General features: G+C 43.2%; 1 non-coding gene across 1 annotated transcript; it reads right to left on the bottom strand.

The window, feature by feature from the left end:
* Window positions 1-19,915: 19,915 nt before the first annotated feature.
* On the bottom strand, window positions 19,916-19,988 carry TRNAD-GUC (transfer RNA aspartic acid (anticodon GUC)). Its single transcript has one exon. It is a non-coding gene; the product is annotated as a tRNA-Asp (tRNA).
* Window positions 19,989-20,581: the final 593 nt, after the last annotated feature.

The raw sequence follows: 20,581 nt of genomic DNA, 5'->3' as shown, positions 1-20,581 counted from the left end.
CCAATTATTAAATGTTCGTCAGGTAATGTGGAAAAACTCTGACATTTTACGTTACATCTGAGACGTCACAACACCGCTCCCGGGAGGGCTCAAACCACCAGTCTTTTAAATAGCAGCTGAACGCGCTAACCATTGCGCCACGGAAGCCCAAATATTAAATGGTCGTCAGGAATTGTGGAAAAACCTTGACTTTTTACGTCACATCTGAGACTTCACAACACCGCTCCCGGATGGGCTCGAACCACCAACCTTTTGGTCAACAGCCGAACGCGCTAACCATTGAGCCACGGAAGCTCAGAAATTAAATGGTTGTCAGGTATTGTGGAAAAGTTATGACTTTTTACGTTACATCTGAGACCCTACAACACATCTCCAGGGTGGGCTCGAAACACCAACCTTTCGGTTAACAGCCGAACGTGCTAACCATTGCGCCACGGAAGCCCAAAAATTAAATGGTCGTCAGGTATTGTGGAAAAACTTTGGCTTTATACGTTACATTTGAGATCCCACAACACCGCTCCCGGGTGGGCTCGAACCACCAACCTATTGGTTAACAGCCGAACGCGCTAACCATTGAGCCACGAAAGCTCAGAAATTAAATGGTTGTCAGGTATTGTGAAAAAGTTATGACTTTTCACGCTACATCTGAGACCCCACAACACCTCTCTAGGGTGGGCTCGAACGACCAATCTTTCGGTTAACAGCTGCACGCGCTAACCATTGCGCCACGGAAGCCCAATAATTAAATGTTCGTCAGAATTTGTGGAAAAACTCTTACTTTTTTCGTTACATCTGAGACCTCACAACACCGCTAACGGGTGGGCCCGAACCACCAACCTATTGGTTAACAGCCGAACGCGATAAATACTCAGCCACGAAAGCTCAGAAATTAAATTGTTGTCACGTTTTGTGGAAAAGTTTTGACTTTATACGCTACATCTGAGACCCCACAACACCTCTCCCGGGCGGGCTCGAACCACCAACCTTTCGGTTAACAGCCGAACGCGCTAACCATTGCGCCACGGAAGCCCAATTATTAAATGTTCGTCAGGTAATGTGGAAAAACTCTGACATTTTACGTTACATCTGAGACGTCACAACACCGCTCCCGGGAGGGCTCAAACCACCAGTCTTTTAAATAGCAGCTGAACGCGCTAACCATTGCGCCACGGAAGCCCAAATATTAAATGGTCGTCAGGAATTGTGGAAAAACCTTGACTTTTTACGTCACATCTGAGACTTCACAACACCGCTCCCGGATGGGCTCGAACCACCAACCTTTTGGTCAACAGCCGAACGCGCTAACCATTGAGCCACGGAAGCTCAGAAATTAAATGGTTGTCAGGTATTGTGGAAAAGTTATGACTTTTTACGTTACATCTGAGACCCTACAACACATCTCCAGGGTGGGCTCGAAACACCAACCTTTCGGTTAACAGCCGAACGTGCTAACCATTGCGCCACGGAAGCCCAAAAATTAAATGGTCGTCAGGTATTGTGGAAAAACTTTGGCTTTATACGTTACATTTGAGATCCCACAACACCGCTCCCGGGTGGGCTCGAACCACCAACCTATTGGTTAACAGCCGAACGCGCTAACCATTGAGCCACGAAAGCTCAGAAATTAAATGGTTGTCAGGTATTGTGAAAAAGTTATGACTTTTCACGCTACATCTGAGACCCCACAACACCTCTCTAGGGTGGGCTCGAACGACCAATCTTTCGGTTAACAGCTGCACGCGCTAACCATTGCGCCACGGAAGCCCAATAATTAAATGTTCGTCAGAATTTGTGGAAAAACTCTTACTTTTTTCGTTACATCTGAGACCTCACAACACCGCTAACGGGTGGGCCCGAACCACCAACCTATTGGTTAACAGCCGAACGCGATAAATACTCAGCCACGAAAGCTCAGAAATTAAATTGTTGTCACGTTTTGTGGAAAAGTTTTGACTTTATACGCTACATCTGAGACCCCACAACACCTCTCCCGGGCGGGCTCGAACCACCAACCTTTCGGTTAACAGCCGAACGCGCTAACCATTGCGCCACGGAAGCCCAATTATTAAATGTTCGTCAGGTAATGTGGAAAAACTCTGACATTTTACGTTACATCTGAGACGTCACAACACCGCTCCCGGGAGGGCTCAAACCACCAGTCTTTTAAATAGCAGCTGAACGCGCTAACCATTGCGCCACGGAAGCCCAAATATTAAATGGTCGTCAGGAATTGTGGAAAAACCTTGACTTTTTACGTCACATCTGAGACTTCACAACACCGCTCCCGGATGGGCTCGAACCACCAACCTTTTGGTCAACAGCCGAACGCGCTAACCATTGAGCCACGGAAGCTCAGAAATTAAATGGTTGTCAGGTATTGTGGAAAAGTTATGACTTTTTACGTTACATCTGAGACCCTACAACACATCTCCAGGGTGGGCTCGAAACACCAACCTTTCGGTTAACAGCCGAACGTGCTAACCATTGCGCCACGGAAGCCCAAAAATTAAATGGTCGTCAGGTATTGTGGAAAAACTTTGGCTTTATACGTTACATTTGAGATCCCACAACACCGCTCCCGGGTGGGCTCGAACCACCAACCTATTGGTTAACAGCCGAACGCGCTAACCATTGAGCCACGAAAGCTCAGAAATTAAATGGTTGTCAGGTATTGTGAAAAAGTTATGACTTTTCACGCTACATCTGAGACCCCACAACACCTCTCTAGGGTGGGCTCGAACGACCAATCTTTCGGTTAACAGCTGCACGCGCTAACCATTGCGCCACGGAAGCCCAATAATTAAATGTTCGTCAGAATTTGTGGAAAAACTCTTACTTTTTTCGTTACATCTGAGACCTCACAACACCGCTAACGGGTGGGCCCGAACCACCAACCTATTGGTTAACAGCCGAACGCGCTAAATACTCAGCCACGAAAGCTCAGAAATTAAATTGTTGTCACGTTTTGTGGAAAAGTTTTGACTTTATACGCTACATCTGAGACCCCACAACACCTCTCCCGGGCGGGCTCGAACCACCAACCTTTCGGTTAACAGCCGAACGCGCTAACCATTGCTCCACGGAAGCCCAAAAATTAAATGGTCGTCAGGTATTGTGGAAAAACTTTGGCTTTATACGTTACATTTGAGATCCCACAACACCGCTCCTGGGTGGGCTCGAACCATCAACCTATTGGTTAACAGCCGAACACGCTATACATTGAGCCACGAAAGCTCAGAAATTAAATGGTTGTCAGGTATTGTGAAAAATTTATGACTTTTCACGCTACATCTGAGACCCACAACACCTCTCTAGGGTGGGCTCGAACGACCAATCTTTCGGTTAACAGCTGACCGCGCTAACCATTGCGCCACGGAAGCCCAATAATTAAATGTTCGTCAGAATTTGTGGAAAAACTCTTACTTTTTTCGTTACATCTGAGACCTCACAACACCGCTCTCGGGTGAGCTCGAACCACCAACCTTGTGAATAACAGCTGAGCGCGCTAACCATTGCCCCACGGAAGCCCAAACATTAAATGGTCGTCAGGTATTGTGGAAAAACTTTGGCTTTGTACGTTACATTTGCGATCCCACAACACCGCTCTCGGGTGGGCTCGAACCACCAACCTATCGGTTAACAGCCGAACGCGCTAAACATTGAGCCACGAAAGCTAAGAAATTAAATGTTTGTCACGTTTTCTGGAAAAGTTTTGACTTTTTACGCTACACATGAGACCCCACAAACCCTCTCCCGGTCGGGCTCGAACCACCAACCTATTGGTTAACAGCCGAACGCGCAAACCATTGAGCCACGGAAGCTCAGAAATTAAATGGTTGTCACGTATTGTGGAAACGTTTTGACTTTTTACGCTACATCAGAGACCCCACAACACCTCTCTTGGGTGGGCTCGAACCACCAACCTTTCGGTTAACAGCCGAACGCGCTAACCATTGCTCCACGGAAGCCCAAAAATTAAATGGTCGTCAGGTATTGCGGAAAAACTTTGGCTTTATACGTTACATTTGAGATCCCACAACACCGCTCCCGGGTGGGCTCGAACCACCAACCTATTGGTTAACAGCCGAACGCGCTAAACATTGAGACACGAAAGCTCAGAAATTAAATGGTTGTCACGTATGGTGGAAAAGGTTTGACTTTTTACGCTACATCTGAGACCCCACAACACCTCTCCCGGGTGGTCTCGAACCACCAACCTTTCGGTTAACAGCTGAACGCGCTAACCATTGCGCCACGGAAGCCCAAAAATTAAATGTTCGTCAGGTATTGTGGAAAAACTTTGAATTTTTACGTTACATCTGACACCTCACAAAACGCTCCCGGATGGGCTCGAACCTCCAAACTTTCGGTTAAAAGCCGAACGCGCTAACCATTGAGCCACGGAAGCTCTGAAATTAAATGGTCGTCAGGTATTGTGGAAAAACTTTGACTTTTTACGCTACATCTGAGACCTCATAGCACCGCTCCCGGGTGTGCTTTAACCACTAACCTTTCTGTTAACAGCCGAACGCGCTAACCATTGCGCCACGGAAGCCCAAAAATTAAATGTTCACAGGTATTGTGGAAAAACTCTGACTTTTTACGTTACATCTGACGGAAAAAAATGCATTCAAAAGTGTACCGAAAAAATTGCATTTTTTTTCTTCTTGATACAAAATCCGTGACTACGATTTCTTATTGAAAATTGAATTTTAACAGTTTTTTGAATGAATATCGTGAAATTTGCTTGAATTAAAGCAAAAAGTACAAAAATAATGGTTTCAGTGGTTATTTTTGAAAATAGTGAAGAAATACTCAAAATGTGTTTCTCTGGCCGAGAAACGTCGATTTTGAAAATATCATTAACAAGACGGCCCAAGGGCTCGTAATAGTAGCCATATCGTACGAGTGAATAGCCCCTCTATACCCTACCCTAACGAGTGGATAACCCCTCTATACCTTACCCTAATGAGTGAATAGCGCTATCTTTTTCAATGCTTAAATGATTTACCGTGCATAAAATCAGAGTGAATAGCCCCTCGATTCCCTACTCTAAACAGTGATTAAATTATAACCGTATAAATTTACTTATGCTGTAATTCTAATATTCCGGCGAATCGAAGAACATATAGTTTTTAGTGATAATCCCCTCGATGAGTTTACAACATAGACTTATGCCGATGCACACTTATCGCATCTTATAAATTTCTAACAAGGACTTATGCCCAGAAACTTTTGAAAGAGAAAGTTTAGTTATAGTGATTACGCATTTTAGTGATTATCCCCTCGAATTACCTTTAGCAATGCTAAAATGATCAGACGCATAACGCCCATTTAACACTATGTTAGCTCTATCTAAACCCACATTTGAATTAACAGCCAAAACGTTCCAGTCAAACATAACATAGATGACGATAGCTACCGAAAGAGAACGAAACACATGAGGAACGAGCTAGGAAACGGGGAAAATCGTTATCTATTTAATTAGCACATACATAAAAAAATATATATAAAAACCCCAAACATACAAATTCATAAGTATCCGACCCCACAGATAAAAATTCAAAAGTTTCCGACTCCACAGATTAAGAGGTACCCCACCCCACATCACCCCGACATTTTAGAGATAAGAATAAATAATAAAAAAACTAGAGGTTTGTGTCAAGTCTCTATGGTTGAGTGGGTAGAATGTTTGACTACAGCGCCAGCGGCCCGGGTTCGAAACCCGGGTCTGACCTGAAAAAATTTTAATTAAAATTAAATCTCTAACCGAGCCCAGTAACCCCTATGGGTGGGTTGTGGTAATATAAAGTTCCTTTTAAGCTAAAATCTGACGATAACGAAGCGACAACCCCGGACACTACTACTACTACTACTACTACTACGACAGCTCGGGTCAAACTAAGAGCCTATCGTATACTACGATATGGCTAAAAATCGAGGTACATTTTTATTTATTGTTCAATCGAGATAAAATCACTTTAAATGAGTGTTTTATAGGGAATTAAGCTGAATTCGGTCAAAAATTTGTCCAGAAAAAAATGCATACAAAAGTGTACCGAAAAAATCGCATGTTGTTTTTCTTCAAGATACAAAATCCGTCACAACGATTTCTTATTGAAAATTGAATTTTAACAGTTTTTTGAATGAATATCGTTACATTTGCTTGAATTAAAGCAAAAAGTACAAAAATAATTGTTTCAGTGGTTATATTTGAAAATAGTGAAGAAAAACTCAAAATGTGTTCCTTTGGCCGAGAAACGTCGATTTTGAAAATATCATTAAAAATCGAGGTACATTTTTATTTATTGTTCAATCGAGATGAAATCACTTTAAATGAGTGTTTTGTAGGGAACTAAAATGAATTCGGTCAAAACTTTGTCCAGAAAAAAATGCATTCAAAAGTGTACCGAAAAAATTGCATTTTTTTCTTCTAGATACAAAATCCGTGACTACAATTTCTTATTGAAAATTGAATTTTAACAGTTTTTTGAATGAATATCGTGAAATTTGCTTGAATTAAAGCAAAAAGTACAAAAATAATGGTTTCAGTGGTTATATTTGAAAATAGTGAAGAAATACTCAAAATGTGTTTCTCTGGCCGAGAAACGTCGATTTTGAAAATATCATTAAAAATCGAGGTACATTTTTATTTATTGTTCAATCGAGATGAAATCACTTTTAATGAGTGTTTTAAAGGGAATTAAGCTGAATTCGGTCAAAACTTTGTTCAGAAAAAAATGCATTCAAAAGTGTACCAATAATTTTGCATGTTTTTTTTTTCTTCTAGATACAAAGTCCGTCACAACGATTTCTTATTGAAAATTGAATTTTAACAGTTTTTTGAATGAATATCGCTACATTTGCTTGAATTAAAGCAAAAAGGACAAAAATAATGGTTTCAGTGGTTATATTTGAAAATAGTGAAGAAATACTCTAAATGTGTTTCTCTGGCCGAGAAACGTCGATTTAGAAAATATCATTAAAAATCGAGGTACATTTTTATTTATTGTTCAATCGAGATGAAATCACTTTTAATGAGTGTTTTATAGGGAATTAAGCTGAATTCGATCAAAAATTTGTCCAGAAAAAAATGCATTCAAAAGTGTACCGAAAAAATTGCATGTTTTTTTTTCTTCTACATACAAAATCCGTCACAACGATTTCTTATTGAAAATTGAATTTTAACAGTTTTTTGAATGAATATCGTTACATTTGCTTGAAATAAAGCAACTAGGACAAAAATAATGGTTTCAGTGGTTAAATTTGAAAATAGTGAAGAAATACTCAAAATGTGTTTCTCTGGCCGAGAAACGCCGATTTTGAAAATATCATTAAAAATCGAGGTACATTTTTATCTATTGTTCAATCGAGATGAAATCACTTTAAATTAGTGTTTTATAGGGAATTAAGCTGAATTCGGTCAAAACTTTGTCCAGAAAAAAATGCGTTCAAAAGTGTACCGAAAAAATTGCATTTTTTTTCTTCTAGATACAAAATCCGTGACTACGATTTCTTATTGAAAATTGAATTTTAACAGTTTTTTGAATGAATATCGTTACATTTGCTTGAATTAAAGCAAAAAGGACAAAAATAATGGTTTCAGTGGTTAAATTTGAAAATAATGAAGAAATACTCAAAATGTGTTTCTCTGGCCGAGAAACGTCGATTTTGAAAATATTATTAAATATCGAGGTACATTTTTATTTATTGTTCAATCGAGATGAAATCACTTTTAATGAGTGTTTTATATAGAATTAAGCTGAATTCGGTCAAAAATTTGTCCAGAAAAAAATGCATTCAAAAGTTTACCAATAATATTGCATGTTTTTTCTTCTATATACAAAATCCGTCACAACGATTTCTTATTGAAAATTGAATTTTAACAGTTTTTTGTATGAATATCGTTACATTTGCTTGAATTAAAGCAAAAAGGACAAAAATAATTGTTTCAGTGGTTATATTTGAAAATAGTGAAGAAAAACTCAAAATGTGTTCCTTTGGCCGAGAAACGTCGATTTTGAAATTATCATTAAAAATCGAGGTACATTTTTATTTATTGTTCAATCGAGATGAAATCACTTTTAATGAGTGTTTTATAGGGAGTTAAGCTGAATTCGATCAAAAATTTGTACAGAAAAAAATGCATTCAAAAGTGTACCGAAAAAATCGCATGTTTTTTTTCTTCAAGAAACAAAATCCGTCACAACGATTTCTTTTTGAAAATTGAATTTTAACAGTTTTTTTAATGAATATCGTTACATTTTCTTGAAATAAAGCAAAAAGGAAAAAAATAATGGTTTCAGTGGTTAAATTTGAAAATAGTGAAGAAATACTCAAAATGTGTTTCTCTGGCCGAGAAACGTCGATTTTGAAAATATCATTAAAATCTAGGTACATTTTTATTTATTGTTCAATCGAGATGAAATCACTTTAAATGAGTGTTTTATAGGGAATTAAGCTGAATTCGGTCAAAACTTTGTCCAGAAAAAAATGCATTCAAAAGTGTACCAATAATATTGCATGTTTTTTTTCTTCTAGATACAAAATCCGTCACAACGATATCTTATTGAAAATTGAATTTTAACAGTTTTTTGAATGAATATCGTTACATTTGCTTGAAATAAAGCAACTAGGACAAAAATAATGGTTTCAGTGGTTAAATTTGAAAATAGTGAAGAAATACTCAAAATGTGTTTCTCTGGCCGAGAAACGTCGATTTTGAAAATATCATTAAAAATCTAGGTACATTTTTATTTATTGTTCAATCGAGATGAAATCACTTTAAATGAGTGTTTTATAGGGAATTAAGCTGAATTCGGTCAAAACTTTGTCCAGAACAAAATGCATTCAAAAGTGTATTAATAATATTGCATGTTTTTTTCTTCTAGATACAAAGTCCGTCACAACGATTTCTTATTGAAAATTGAATTTTAACAGTTTTTTGAATGAATATCGCTACATTTGCTTGAATTAAAGCAAAAAGGACAAAAATAATGGTTTCAGTGGTTAAATTTGAAAATAATGAAGAAATACTCAAAATGTGTTTCTCTGGCCGAGAAACGTCGATTTTGAAAATATTATTAAATATCGAGGTACATTTTTATTTATTGTTCAATCGAGATGAAATCACTTTTAATGAGTGCTTTATAGGGAATTAAGCTGAATTCGGTCAAAAATTTGTCCAGAAAAAAATGCATTCAAAAGTTTACCAATAATATTGCATGTTTTTTTCTTCTAGATACAAAATCCGTCACAACGATTTCATATTGAAAATTGAATTTTAACAGTTTTTTGAATGAATATCGTTACATTTGCTTGAATTAAAGCAAAAAGGACAAAAATAATGGTTTCAGTGGTTATATTTGAAAATAGTGAAGAATACTCAAAATGTGTTTCTTTGGCCGAGAAGCGTCGATTTTGAAAATATCATTAAAAATCGAGGTACATTTTTATTTATTGTTCAATCGAGATGAAATCACTTTAAATGAGTGTTTTATAGGGAATTAAGCTGATTTCGGTCAAAACTTTGTCCAAAAAAAAATGCATTCAAAAGTGTACCGAAAAAATTACATGTTTTTTTTCTTCTACATACAAAACCCGTCACAACGATGTCTTATTGAAAATTGAATTTTAACAGTTTTTTGAATGAATATCGTTACATTTGCTTAAAATAAAGCAAAAAGTAATAAAATAATAGGTTCAGTGGTTATATTTGAAAATAGTGAAGAAATACTCAAAATGGTGTTGTGACGACTCAGGTGTAACGTAAAATGTCAAAACCTTTCCACAATACGTGACAACCATTTATTTTCTGAGCTTCCGTGGCTCAATGGTTAGCGCGTTCGGCTGTTAACCAATAGGTTGGTGGTTCGAGCCCACCCGGGAGCAGTGTTGTGGGATCTCAAATGTAACGTAGAAAGCCAAAGTTATTCCACAATACCTGACGATCATTTAATTTTTGGGCTTCCGTGGCGCAATGGTTAGCACGTTCGGCTGTTAACCGAAAGGTTGGTGTTTCGAGCCCACCCTGGAGATGTGTTGTAGGGTCTCAGATGTAACGTAAAAAGTCATAACTTTTCCACAATACCTGACAACCATTTAATTTCTGAGCTTCCGTGGCTCAATGGTTAGCGCGTTCGGCTGTTGACCAAAAGGTTGGTGGTTCGAGCCCATCCGGGAAAGGTGTTGTGAAGTCTCAGATGTGACGTAAAAAGTCAAGGTTTTTCCACAATTCCTGACGACCATTTAATATTTGGGCTTCCGTGGCGCAATGGTTAGCGCGTTCAGCTGCTATTTAAAAGACTGGTGGTTTGAGCCCTCCCGGGAGCGGTGTTGTGACGTCTCAGATGTAACGTAAAATGTCAGAGTTTTTCCACATTACCTGACGAACATTTAATAATTGGGCATCCGTGGCGCAATGGTTAGCGCGTTCAGCTCTTAATCGAAAGGTTGGTGGTTCGAGCCCACCCGGGAGAGGTGTTGTGTGGTCTTAGATGTAGCGTAAAAAGTCAAAACCTTTCCACAATACGTGACAACCATTTATTTTCTGAGCTTCCGTGGCTCAATGGTTAGCACGTTCGGCAGTTAAACAATAGGTTGGTGGTTCGAGCCCACCCAGGAGCAGTGTTGTGGGATCTCAAATGTAACGTAGAAAGCCAAAGTTATTCCACAATACCTGACGACCATTTAATTTTTGGGCTTCCGTGGCGCAATGGTTAGCGTGTTCGGCTGTTAACCGAAAGGTTCGTGGTTCGAGCCGATCCGGGATCGGTGTTGTGACGTCTCAGATGTGAAGTAAAAAGTCAAGGTTTTTCCACAATACCTGACGGCCATTTAATTTTTGGGCTTCCGTGGCGCAATGGTTAGCGCGTTCAGCTGCTATTCAAAAGACTGGTGGTTTGAGCCCTCCCGGGAGCAGTGTTGTGACGTTTCAGATGTAACGTAAAATGTCAGAATTTTTCCAGAATACCTGACGAACATTTAATTTTTGGGCTTCCGTGGCGCAATGGTTAGCGCGATCAGCTGTTAATCGAAAGGTTGGTGGTTCGAGCCCACCCGGGAGAGGTGTTGTGTGGTCTTAGATGTAGCGTAAAAAGTCAAAACCTTTCCAAAATACGTGACAACCATTTAATTTCTGAGCTTCCGTGGCTCAATGGTTAGCGCGTTCGGCTGTTAACCAATAGGTTGGTGGTTCGAGCCTGCCCGGGAGCGGTGTTGTGGGATCTCAAATGTAACGTAGAAAGCCAAAGGTTTTCCACAATACCTGACGACCATTTAATTTTTGGGCTTCCGTAGTGCAATGGTTAGCGCGTCCGGCTGTTAACCTAAAGGTTGGTGGTTCGAGAACACCCTGGAGAGGTGTTGTAGGGTCTCAGATGTAACGTAAAAAGTCATAACTTTTCCACAATACCTGACAACAATTTAATTTCTGAGCTTCCGTGGCTCAACGATTAGCGCGTTCGGTTGTTAACCAATAGGTTGGTGGTTCGCGCCCAACCGGGAGCGGTGTTGTGAGGTCTCAGATGTGAAGTAAAAGTCACGGTTTTTCGACAATACCTGACGACCATTTAATTTCTGAGCTTCCGTGGCTCAATGGTTAGCGCGTTCGGCTGTTAACCAATAGGTTGGTGGTTCGAGCCCATCCGGGAGCGGTGTTGTGACGTCTCAGATGTGAGGTAAAAAGTCAAGGTTTTTCCACTTTACCTGACGACCATTTAATTTTTGGGCTTCCGTGGCGCAATGGTTAGCGCGTTCAGCTGCTATTAAAAAGACTGGTGGTTTGAGCCCTCCCGGGAGCGGTGTTGTGACGTCTCAGATGTAACGTAAAATGTCAGAATTTTTCCACAATACCTGACGAACATTTAATTTTTGGGCTTCCGTGGCGCAATGGTTAGCGCTTTCAGCTGTTAACCGAAAGGTTGGTGGTTCGAGCCCACCCGGGAGAGGTGTGGTGGGTCTCAGATGTAACGTAAAAAGTCAAAGCTTTTCCACTATACGTGACAACCATTTAACTTCTGAGCTTCCTTGGCTCAATGATTAGCGCGTTCGGCTGCAGAAAAATTATAAGGTCGTCAGGTATTGTGGAAAAACTTTGACTTTTTACATCACATCTGAGACCTCACAACACCGCTCCTGGATGGGCTCGAACCACCCACCTTTCGGTTAACAGCCGAACGCGCTAACCATGCGACACGGAAGTCCCAAAATTAAATGGTCGTCAGGTATTGTGGAAAAACTATGGATTTTTACGTCACATCTGAGAACTCACAACACCGCTCCCGGATGGGCTCGAACCACCAACCTATTGGTTAACAGCCGAACGCGCTAACCATTGAGCCACGGAAGCTCAGAATGTAAATGGTTATCACGTATTGTGGAAAAGTTTTGAATTTTTACGCCACATCTGAGATCTCACAACTCCGCTCCCGGATGGGCTCGAACCACTACCCTTTCGGTTAACAGCCGAACGCGCTAACCAATGCGCCACGGAAGCCCAAAAATTAAATGGTCGTCAGGTATTGTGGAAAAACTCTGACTTTTTACGTTACATCTGAGACCTCACAAAACGCTCCCGGATGGGCTCGAACCACCAAACTTTCGGTTAAAAGCCGAACGCGCTAACCATTGAGCCACGGAAGCTCTGAAATTAAATGGTCGTCAGGTATTGTGGAAAAACTCTGACTTTTTACGTTACATCTGAGACCTCACAAAACGCTCCCGGATGGGCTCGAACCACCAAGCTTTCTGTTAACAGCCAAACGCGCTAACCATTGCGCCACGGAAGCCCAAAAATTAAATGATCGTCAGGTATTGTGGAAAAACTTTGACTTTTTACGTCACATCTGAGACCTCACAACACCGCTCCCGGATGGGCTCGTACCACCAACCTTTCGGTTAACAGCCGAACGCGCTAACCTTTGCGCCACGGAAGCCCAAAAATGAAATGTTCGTCAGGTATTGTGGAAAAACTTTGAATTTTTACGTCACATCTGAGACCTCACAACACCGCTCCCGGGTGGGCTCGAATCACCAACCTTTTGAATAACAGCTGAACGCGCTAACCATTGCGCCACGGAAGCCCAAAAATTATATGGTCGTCAGGTATTGTGGAAAAACTTTGACTTTTTACGTCACATCTGAGACCTCACAACACCGCTCCCGGATGGGCTCGTACCACCAACCTTTCGGTTAACAGCCGAACGCGCTAACCATTGCGCTACGGAAGCCCAAAAATTAAATGGTCGTCAGGTATTGTGGAATAACGTTGCTTTTTACGTTACATTTGAGATCCCACAACACCGCTCCCAGGTGAGCTCGAACTACCAACCTATTGGTTAACAGCCGAAAGCGCTAACCATTGAGCCACGGAAGCTCAGAAATAAAATGGTTATCACGTATTGTGGAAAAGTTTTGAATTTTTACGCTACATCTGAGACCCCACAACACCTCTCCTGGGTGGGCTCGAACCCCCAACCTTTCGGTTAACAGCCGAACGCGCTAACCAATGCGCCACGGAAGCCCAAAAATTAAATGATCGTTATGTATTGTGGAAAAACTTTGACTTTTTACGTCACATCTGAGACCTCACAACACCGCTCGCGGGTGGGCTCGAACCACCAGCCTTTTGAATAACAGTTGAGCACGCTAACCATTGCGCCACGGAAGCCCAAAAATAATATTGTCGTCAGGTATTGTGGAAAAACCTTGACTTTTTACGTCACATCTGAGACCTCACAACACCGCTCCCGGATAGGCTCGAACCACCAACCTTTCGGTTAACAGCCGAACGCGCTAACCTTTGCGCCACGGAAGCCCAAAAATGAAATGGCCGTCAGGTATTGTGGAAAAACTTTGGATTTTTACGTCACATCTGAGAACTCACAACACCGCTCCCGGATGGGCTCGAACCACCAACCTATTGGTTAACAGCCGAACGCGCTAACCATTGAGCCACGGAAGCTCAGAATGTAAATGGTTATCACGTATTGTGGAAAAGTTTTGAATTTTTACGCCACATCTGAGATCTCACAACTCCGCTCCCGGATGGGCTCGAACCACTACCCTTTCGGTTAACAGCCGAACGCGCTAACCAATGCGCCACGGAAGCCCAAAAATTAAATGGTCGTCAGGTATTGTGGAAAAACTTTGACTTTTTACGTTACATCTGAGACCTCACAAAACGCTCCCGGATGGTCTCGAACCACCAACCTTTCGGTTAACAGCCGAACGCGCTAAACATTGCGCCACGGAAGCCCAAAAATAAAATGTTCGTCAGGTATTGTGGAAAAACTCTGACTTTTTACGTTACATCTGAGACCTCACAAAACGCTCCCGGATGGGCTCGAACCACCAAACTTTCGGTTAAAAGCCGAACGCGCTAACCATTGAGCCACGGAAGCTCTGAAATTAAATGGTCGTCAGGTATTGTGGAAAAACTTTGACTTTTTACGTAACATCTGAGACCTCATAGCACCGCTCCCAGGTGTGCTCGAACCACCAAGCTTTCTGTTAACAGCCAAACGCGCTAACCATTGCGCCACGGAAGCCCAAAAATTAAATGATCGTCAGGTATTGTGGAAAAACTTTGACTTTTTACGTCACATCTGAGACCTCACAACACCGCTCCCGGATGGGCTCGTACCACCAACCTTTCGGTTAACAGCCGAACGCGCTAACCTTTGCGCCACGGAAGCCCAAAAATGAAATGGCCGTCAGGTATTGTGGAAAAACTTTGAATTTTTACGTGACATCTGAGACCACACAACACCGCTCCCGGGTGGGCTCGAATCACCAACCTTTTGAATAACAGCTGAACGGGCTAACCATTGCGCCACGGAAGCCCAAAATTTATATGGTGGTCAGGTATTGTGGAAAAACTTTGACTTTTTACGTCACATCTGAGACCTCACAACACCGCTCCCGGATGGGCTCGTACCACCAACCTTTCGGTTAACAGCCGAACGCGCTAACCTTTGCGCCACGGAAGCCCAAAAATGAAATGGTCGTCAGGTATTGTGGAAAAACCTTGACTTTTTACGTCACATCTGAGACCTCACAACACCGCTCCCGGGTGGGCTCGAATCACCAACCTTTTGAATAACAGCTGAACGCGCTAACCATTGCGCCACGGAAGCCCAAAAATTAGATGATCGTCATGTATTGTGGAAAAACTTTGACTTTTTACGTCACATCTGAGACCTGACAACACCGCTCGCGGGTGGGCTCGAACCACCAGCCTTTTGAATAACAGTTGAGCACGCTAACCATTGCGCCACGGAAGCCCAAAAATGAAATGGCCGTCAGGTATTGTGGAAAAACTTTGAATTTTTACGTCACATCTGAGACCACACAACACCGCTCCCGGGTGGGCTCGAATCACCAACCTTTTGAATAACAGCTGAACGGGCTAACCATTGCGCCACGGAAGCCCAAAATTTATATGGTCGTCAGGTATTGTGGAAAAACTTTGACTTTTTACGTCACATCTGAGACCTCACAACACCGCTCCCGGATGGGCTCGTACCACCAACCTTTCGGTTAACAGCCGAACGCGCTAACCTTTGCGCCACGGAAGCCCAAAAATGAAATGGTCGTCAGGTATTGTGGAAAAACCTTGACTTTTTACGTCACATCTGAGACCTCACAACACCGCTCCCGGGTGGGCTCGAATCACCAACCTTTTGAATAACAGCTGAACGCGCTAACCATTGCGCCACGGAAGCCCAAAATTTATAAGGTCGTCAGGTATTGTGGAAAAACCTTGACTTTTTACGTCACATCTGAGACCTCACAACACCGCTACCAGGTGGGCTCGAATCACCAACCTTTTGAATAACAGCTGAACGCGCTAACCATTGCGCCACGGAAGCCCAAAATTTATATGGTCGTCAGGTATTGTGGAAAAACTTTGACTTTTTACGTCACATCTGAGACCTCACAACACCGCTCCCGGATGGGCTCGTACCACCAACCTTTCGGTTAAAAGCCGAACGCGCTAACCTTTGCGCCACGGAAGCCCAAAAATGAAATGGTCGTCAGGTATTGTGGAAAAACTTTGACTTTTTACGTCACATCTGAGACCTCACAACACCGCTCCAGGGTGGGCTCGAACAACCAACCTTTTGAATAACAGCTGAGCACGCTAACCACTGCGCCACGGAAGCCCAAAAATAATATTGTCGTCAGGTATTGTGGAAAAACCTTGACTTTTTACGTCACATCTGAGACCTCACAACACCGCTCCCGGATAGGCTCGAACCACCAACCTTTCGGTTAACAGCCGAACGCGCTAACCTTTGCGCCACGGAAGCCCAAAAATGAAATGGTCGTCAGGTATTATGGAAAAACCTTGACTTTTTACGTCACATCTGAGACCTCACAACACCGCTCCCGGGTGGGCTCGAATCACCAACCTTTTGAATAACAGCTGAACGCGCTAACCATTGCGCCACGGAAGCCCAAAATTTATATGTTCGTCAGGTATTGTGGAAAAACTTTGACTTTTTACGTCACATCTGAGACCTCACAACACCGCTCCCGGATGGGCTCGTACCACCAACCTTTTGGTTAACAGCCGAACGCGCTAACCTTTGCGCCACGGAAGCCCAAAAATGAAATGGTCGTCAGGTATTGTGGAAAAACCTTGACTTTTTTCGTCACATCTGAGACCTCACAACACCGCTCCCGGGTGGGCTCGAACCACCAACCTTTTGAATAACAGCTGAGCATGCTAACCACTACACCACGGAAGCCCAAAAATTAAATGTTCGTCAGATATTGTGGAAAAACTCTGACATTTTACGTCACATCTGAGACGTCACAACACCGCACCCGGGAGGGCTCAAACCACCAGTCTTTCGAATAGCAGCTGAACGCGCTAACCATTGCGACACGGAAGCCCAAAAATTAAATGTTTGTCAGGTATTGAGGAAAAACCTTGACTTTTTACGTAACATCTGAGACCTCACAACACCGCTCCCGGATGGGCTCGAGCCACCAACCTTTCGGTTAACAGCCGAACGCACTAACCTTTGCGCCACGGAAGCCCAAAAACTAAATGGTCGTCAGGTATTGTGGAAAAACTTTGACTTTTTACGTCACATCTGAGACCTCACAACACCGCTCCCGGGTGGGCTCGAATCACCAACCTTTTGAATAACAGCTGAACGCGCTAACCATTGCGCCACGGAAGCCCAAAATTTATATGGTCGTCAGGTATTGTGGAAAAACTTTGACTTTTTACGTCACATCTGAGACCTCACAACACCGCTCCCGGATGGGCTCGTACCACCAACCTTTCGGTTAAAAGCCGAACGCGCTAACCTTTGCGCCACGGAAGCCCAAAAATGAAATGGTCGTCAGGTATTGTGGAAAAACCTTGACTTTTTTCGTCACATCTGAGACCTCACAACACCGCTCCAGGGTGGGCTCGAACAACCAACCTTTTGAATAACAGCTGAGCACGCTAACCACTGCGCCACGGAAGCCCAAAAATAATATTGTCGTCAGGTATTGTGGAAAAACCTTGACTTTTTACGTCACATCTGAGACCTCACAACACCGCTCCCGGATAGGCTCGAACCACCAACCTTTCGGTTAACAGCCGAACGCGCTAACCTTTGCCCCACGGAAGCCCAAAAATGAAATGGTCGTCAGGTATTGTGGAAAAACTTTGAATTTTTACGTCACATCTGAGACCTCACAACACCGCTCCCGGGTGGGCTCGAATCACCAACCTTTTGAATAACAGCTGAACGGGCTAACCATTGCGCCACGGAAGCTCAAAATTTATATGTTCGTCAGGTATTGTGGAAAAACTTTGACTTTTTACGTCACATCTGAGACCTCACAACACCGCTCCCGGATGGGCTCGTACCACCAACCTTTCGGTTAACAGCCGAACGCGCTAACCTTTGCGCCACGGAAGCCCAAAAATGAAATGGTCGTCAGGTATTGTGGAAAAACCTTGACTTTTTTCGTCACATCTGAGACCTCACAACACCGCTCCCGGGTGGGCTCGAACCACCAACCTTTTGAATAACAGCTGAGCACGCTAACCACTGCGCCACGGAAGCCCAAAAATAATATTGTCGTCAGGTATTGTGGAAAAACCTTGACTTTTTACGTCACATCTGAGACCTCACAACACCGCTCCCGGATAGGCTCGAACCACCAACCTTTCGGTTAACAGCCGAACGCACTAACCTTTGCGCCACGGAAGCTCAGAAATAAAATGGTTATCACGTATTGTGGAAAAGCTTTGAATTTTTACGTTACATCTGAGACCCCAAAACACCTCTCCCGGGTGGGCTCGAACCACCAACCTTTCGGTTAACAGCCGAACGCGCTAACCAATGCGCCACGGAAGCCCAAAAATTAAATGATCGTCATGTATTGTGGAAAAACTTTGACTTTTTACGTCACATCTGAGACCTCACAACACCGCTCGCGGGTGGGCTCGAACCACCAGCCTTTTGAATAACAGTTGAGCACGCTAACCATTGCGCCACGGAAGCCCAAAAATAATATTGTCGTCAGGTATTGTGGAAAAACCTTGACTTTTTACGTCACATCTGAGACCTCACAACACCGCTCCCGGATAGGCTCGAACCACCAACCTTTCGGTTAACAGCCGAACGCGCTAACCTTTGCCCCACGGAAGCCCAAAAATGAAATGGTCGTCAGGTATTGTGGAAAAACTTTGAATTTTTACGTCACATCTGAGACCTCACAACACCGCTCCCGGGTGGGCTCGAATCACCAACCTTTTGAATAACAGCTGAACGGGCTAACCATTGCGCCACGGAAGCTCAAAATTTATATGTTCGTCAGGTATTGTGGAAAAACTTTGACTTTTTACGTCACATCTGAGACCTCACAACACCGCTCCCGGATGGGCTCGTACCACCAACCTTTCGGTTAACAGCCGAACGCGCTAACCTTTGCGCCACGGAAGCCCAAAAATGAAATGGTCGTCAGGTATTGTGGAAAAACCTTGACTTTTTTCGTCACATCTGAGACCTCACAACACCGCTCCCGGGTGGGCTCGAACCACCAACCTTTTGAATAACAGCTGAGCACGCTAACCACTGCGCCACGGAAGCCCAAAAATAATATTGTCGTCAGGTATTGTGGAAAAACCTTGACTTTTTACGTCACATCTGAGACCTCACAACACCGCTCCCGGATAGGCTCGAACCACCAACCTTTCGGTTAACAGCCGAACGCACTAACCTTTGCGCCACGGAAGCTCAGAAATAAAATGGTTATCACGTATTGTGGAAAAGCTTTGAATTTTTACGTTACATCTGAGACCCCAAAACACCTCTCCCGGGTGGGCTCGAACCACCAACCTTTCGGTTAACAGCCGAACGCGCTAACCAATGCGCCACGGAAGCCCAAAAATTAAATGATCGTCATGTATTGTGGAAAAACTTTGACTTTTTACGTCACATCTGAGACCTCACAACACCGCTCGCGGGTGGGCTCGAACCACCAGCCTTTTGAATAACAGTTGAGCACGCTAACCATTGCGCCACGGAAGCCCAAAAATAATATTGTCGTCAGGTATTGTGGAAAAACCTTGACTTTTTACGTCACATCTGAGACCTCACAACACCGCTCCCGGATGGGCTCGTACCACCAACCTTTCGGTTAAAAGCCGAACGCGCTAACCTTTGCGCCACGGAAGCCCAAAAATGAAATGGTCGTCAGGTATTGTGGAAAAACCTTGACTTTTTTCGTCACATCTGAGACCTCACAACACCGCTCCAGGGTGGGCTCGAACAACCAACCTTTTGAATAACAGCTGAGCACGCTAACCACTGCGCCACGGAAGCCCAAAAATAATATTGTCGTCAGGTATTGTGGAAAAACCTTGACTTTTTACGTCACATCTGAGACCTCACAACACCGCTCCCGGATAGGCTCGAACCACCAACCTTTCGGTTGACAGCCGAACGCGCTAACCTTTGCGCCACGGAAGCCCAAAAATGAAATGGTCGTCAGGTATTGTGGAAAAACTTTGAATTTTTACGTCACATCTGAGACCTCACAACACCGCTCCCGGGTGGGCTCGAATCACCAACCTTTTGAATAACAGCTGAACGGGCTAACCATTGCGCCACGGAAGCTCAAAATTTATATGTTCGTCAGGTATTGTGGAAAAACTTTGACTTTTTACGTCACATCTGAGACCTCACAACACCGCTCCCGGATGGGCTCGTACCACCAACCTTTCGGTTAACAGCCGAACGCGCTAACCTTTGCGCCACGGAAGCCCAAAAATGAAATGGTCGTCAGGTATTGTGGAAAAACCTTGACTTTTTTCGTCACATCTGAGACCTCACAACACCGCTCCCGGGTGGGCTCGAACCACCAACCTTTTGAATAACAGCTGAGCACGCTAACCACTGCGCCACGGAAGCCCAAAAATAATATTGTCGTCAGGTATTGTGGAAAAACCTTGACTTTTTACGTCACATCTGAGACCTCACAACACCGCTCCCGGATAGGCTCGAACCACCAACCTTTCGGTTAACAGCCGAACGCACTAACCTTTGCGCCACGGAAGCTCAGA

Source organism: Phalangium opilio, unplaced genomic scaffold (assembly GCF_054372755.1).
Source record: "Phalangium opilio isolate 3A_F unplaced genomic scaffold, DU_Popi_V2 ptg001865l_1, whole genome shotgun sequence".
Classification (NCBI taxonomy): Eukaryota; Metazoa; Arthropoda; class Arachnida; order Opiliones; family Phalangiidae; genus Phalangium; species Phalangium opilio.
The sequence above is the reverse complement of the archived record's forward strand: the minus strand, read 5'-3'. Positions and strand labels throughout refer to the sequence as shown.